Source organism: Orcinus orca, chromosome 4 (genome assembly GCF_937001465.1).
Source record: "Orcinus orca chromosome 4, mOrcOrc1.1, whole genome shotgun sequence".
Taxonomy (NCBI): Eukaryota; Metazoa; Chordata; class Mammalia; order Artiodactyla; family Delphinidae; genus Orcinus; species Orcinus orca.
This window is the reverse complement of record NC_064562.1, coordinates 27263966-27268924: the sequence shown is the minus strand read 5'-3', so window position 1 is coordinate 27268924 and position 4959 is coordinate 27263966.

The window sequence follows — 4959 nt, the reverse complement described above, 5'->3', positions numbered from 1 at the left end:
TACCAACCTAATGTTTGAAAAGTGATGAGGTTCAGTTTTAGATGTAATATACCCCGTGCCTCTGAGACACAGCTGACACAGGGTATGGCTGTGATGTACATGAAAGGCTCCATGGCTCTCCACAATATGTGGACAGAAAACATATGTGTCTGCCTTGGGATCATGTTTACCTGCTCCACGGAATGGATTTTCTTACCCTTTGCATTTTCTTTTAAATCCAGAAATATAGGGAACTTTTAAGTTATCCTGCAACAAAACCAAACCAACCTATCCACACCCAGCTTCAGAAACTATGGAAGGAACGATCACTATTTTCCTTTGGAATCTAGTGAAGAAGTAGTTAAGGCACTAGGAACACAGGTCCCTCGACCCCTGTCAACGAAAAAAGGATTTTTTTCAAGGCAATAAAAATCTGAGACTTTTTGCAGTCTGTAAGAAAAATGTATAATGCAAAGGATGTAGTTAACATTCTGGGATGGCTAATTTTATGAGTCAACTTGGCTAGGCCATGGTACTGAAGTTTTTGGTCAAATATTCTAGATGTTTTTGTGAGGGTATTTTTTAGATGAGGTTAACATTTAAATCAGCAGACTCTGAGTAATGCAAAATTACCCTCCATAATGTGGCCAGACTTCATCTAATCAGTTGAAGACCTTAATAGAAAAAAACCTGACCTCCCCAGAAGAAATTCTGCCAGACTGCCTTTGGACTCGAACTGCAATTCCTCCCCAGGTCTCCAGCCTACCCTGTAAACTTTGAAATACCAAGCCTCCACAACTGTGTGAGCCAGTCCTTTAAAATAAATGTCCCCTCCCTGCCCCCCATGGATGGATGGATAGACAGATATACACACCCCCCCATTGGTTCTGTTTCTATGGAGAACCCTAATACACATACTGTAATAAATATGAACATTGTTCACCGATATTTCTGGTTTCTTCTCCGTCTAGGTCCATGAAAAGATTATACTTTACTGAAAACTTAAGGTAAACCACGGCCATGTAACCTCCTTTGGCTAATAAGATGGGAGTGGGAGTGACTGGTGTCACTTCTAAGCAGAAGCATTTAAGAGCCAGGGCGTGATGCTTTGCGCTCTTCTGCCAGGGCACCAAGCCTTGAGTCACGCTGAGATGCTAGAAACATAAGGTGCTGCCTCCCTCTGCCTGGGCCCCCAGGTGACCACATGAGCAGAGTCCTACCTACAAGCCCCTGTGGATGTACAGCATGAGTGAAAATCATTTGTTTCAAACCACTGAGATTTGGGTGTTGTTTATGACTGACACACCACCTGGAAAAAAAAAAAAGTTGTTGGTATCCTAGCAACATCCACTCAACGTGCCAATTACAAATTTTTTATTTTTTCTTTATTACAAGTTCAGTAGGACTTCTATTTGATGTAAACACTGAATAGTAATTTGGAATGCTGCACATGATGGCAGTAAAGCAGTTTCTCTAAAATTATTTTATGTAAACTTTTCACAAACTGGCCTCGCCTTTAATCCAAACTATTGGTAGAATATTTTGCTAAACCCTCCAGCATCCATTCCATTATGAAACTTGGAAGAAATGGAGTCCATATGGATTTGAACATTTTGTAAACAAGACCTATCTTGTTTACAAAATGTTCTATCTCAACTGCTCCAGTGTTTTATGATTTTATGAAGGTCCTAGAATATGTCCACCTTCTATTTGCTCTAACTCCCAAATTACTACTAAGAAGAGATAATCTTTCAATAAGACAGATGAATCGAAACCAAAAATCTGGCTTTTGCTAGATGGGAAAAAAAAAAAGTGTATAAAGATGGGAGTTTGAACCATATGGGCCTGTGAGGAAATGGGATAAACAGATGGGGACAATCAGATTTCAAAATTATCTAGTCCTGAGGTTATCTTGAATTGCAAGATATGAACATACAGTTGAGATGATCAAATCCACCTAAAGTGTTCAGGTTTTTAAAGGAATTCTCAAAATTTGTCTCAATTAAAAAAAAAAAAAAAGGATGACACCATTTTCTCCCACAAACACCTAAACCTGCACACTTCGTATGGAGAGCGTGAACAGGGTCACACTTACTTTACTCTCCCCACAGGACCTAGCACAGTGCCTGCCTACTGCTATCATTCCCTAAATGTGAAACTGATTTCTGCTACCACTTCCTCAAATCCCACTGCCTGGCCCCCTCCCCCATCCCCTAAACCAGGGAAGCAGGCTGAGAGAGGCGCAGAGCAAGTGTCAGGGTCACATCCACTGTCCCGCCACTTGGCATGTGCCACTCTTGCCCACCCACTTCTGTGGTCTCATCCCCACTTTGGCTAACTGGACTCCAACTGGTGAGTCAAAGCTGGTCGGTCAACAACGGAGACATGCGTGAGTGCCGCACGTCTGCTGTGGACTGCTGTGTACTGGTACAAACTGGAATAAAAGTAGCTGCTGGATATTCAGATCCCAGAAGTCAAGCCGAACTCTCAGGTGGAGTTTAGCTCAACAACGATGGGGGCAATCTTAGTAAAGGTAGTCAGAGCCATGCTGTTGAGTGCAGGCCCTCCAGAAACAAGGTCACGGGAGATAAAAACTGGAGTTTGTTTTCCTTTCACCAACAATTTCTTTTCGTGGAGAGAAAAAGGATGGTTAATGCAGCTTGGCTGTGGAGACTAGTCCTGGCCACAGAATGGGCCAGGATTTGCCTCTGAATAGAAGAGCTAGCCAATACTTTGAGGATCATTTTCTATGAGGACAAAGGTCAGTGTCAGCCCACGGTAAGAGGACAGACTGACCCTTCGGCCTGGAATGCTGTACTAAGGTCACTTGTGAGTCAGTGTGATTATCGAAGACAATGTTTCCCCCCAGAGGTCACTTTTATTCTTATAAAGTAGATTATTACAGCCTCCCAGGTGATAAGCCATACACGCAAGTCATCGCCGCTGAGTTCTCAGACCTTACGGAAACCCCTTAAACACTGACTATTTGTCACGTAATGAAGCACTCCCAGCATGCACTCCACATTGCCCTGGATAAAAAAGCTGAAGATGTAAACCATCTCTCAATAGCATTCCCTTCCTGAATGCTGAGATGTGAATGTGGAAATCACAGCACATGTCTGCCATCTGTATTTGTACTTGTCAACAGCTCTGTTTTGGGATAAACAGTTTTGAAGTAAGAATCAATTCGACTTGTTGGAAGATTAACCAAGGAACAGCTCAGAAGACCAAAACAGAACATGAAGTCAGATAGTCTAAAAAAAAAAAAAAAAAAAAAATCAAGCACAATTTTCTGTTTCTCGCTAAACACTGTTTTGTCACAGCCCAAGAGACAGAGCCTGGTGGCCAGAGTTTGGGGGCAGAGAGACAGGGAAAAATGTATTTACTCAAGTGAAAAATTCTTCAACCCAGAACAAATGTCTTTGCTACAATGCAATTGGAAATCATTCACTGACCTCTAGGAGACTCCAGTTAAGAAAAAAAGTAATTTTAGCTTTTATACTTTGTTTCACCGTTCTACTATGTGAAGGTATACACAGGGGACAACTTGCATTGGTACAAGTGAATAATACAGTCCTTTATTACCATAAAAATGGTAGCATTTCCCAAAGTTGATCATGATTAAAAGTAGTTCCATGGTTGAAAACACTACTCCACCACACAGATATTAGAACAGAGAGACAGCAAGGGGAAAATAAAGACACATACCGAAAGGGAGGTCAGGGGAAAAGTTAGTAAAAACAGGATGCTACAGACTGGTGGGAGATAACAGTGGAACTGCTTTTAGAAGCAGCTGATGTGAGTACATGAAGGGATGCAGTAACCTGGCAGCCCCGTATTCTACAAAACAAATGAGAACATGTATGCTCCATCTGGAGGGACATCCACTTTCCCCTTAGAAGAAGTCATTTATAAAAGAGCAAATTGGTGATTTGTACTTACAGACTGGACCCTTTTCAAGCCTCTGTCAAGGAGTGATAAATTATTGAAGCATGGTTTTATTTTTGGTGTGCAGTAATACCTTGTGAAATGTTTCTGTTCACCTTTCCTAAGTTATTAATTAAAAAATAATTGTTTCCAATTACTCTGTGACCTTTAAGCTAAAACCAGACAAAATACCACACATGCCTCTCCAGACCCAGCACCGCCCCTTCCCTCCCCTCCTTCCCCATCCTGCCCGCACATCCTTCAACCAGGAAACTGTTGAAACTCACACGGCGCTCCTGGAACAGGACTGCTGCTTAGAAGGGGGAGGGGTGGAGGAGGAAGGCCAACACGATGGTCACACAATTGTCTGGTGTTCGTTCAACCGCAGTGCCCAGATGTGTTTGTTGTTCCGAGAGAAAGCGTGAACTGTTCAGGGAATACAGCAGGATTGTGGAAACGTCATGAATAGAGTGGGAAACCCTCTCGGCAGGAGCCACATGACACAGAGAGGCTGCCTCGTGCCAAGCAACGTGGACACTTGTGCTCTGATGAGGTCACATCAAACCCAGCTGGGACTGGAGAGAAAGGCTTCCCGGGAGCCCCTCCCTAAGCCAGAGCGCAGAGAAATTCTTCCAGTCATAGCAGAGCAACTGGAACCTGAATGAGTTTACAAACTCCAGGCCTCGCTTTCCACCGTGTTCACAAAGTGAGAGGACGGCGTGGATGGCCCGGAATCCGTCACCCACCGCGTGAACCGCCCGGGGGAGATGTAAGATGAGTGCGCACAGACTTGGCTTAAAAGGAACGTTTACACCTACACCTAGCATGTTGGAACCTTTAGAATCTCTCCCCCAGCTCAATTCGGATTCCCACTCCTTTTGCGGAAGTGCCACGGTTAGATGCCCAATTCTATTTCCTATCAAGATAATGGAAACAGAGGCTGAGCATCTGGTCTCAGGGAACCTTTTCAGCCTGAGACTGAAACTGGATGCCTCGTGGAACATTTTCCCTCAAGCATTTTGTACGGTGAACAGAGCAGGAGAGAGGAAGCCG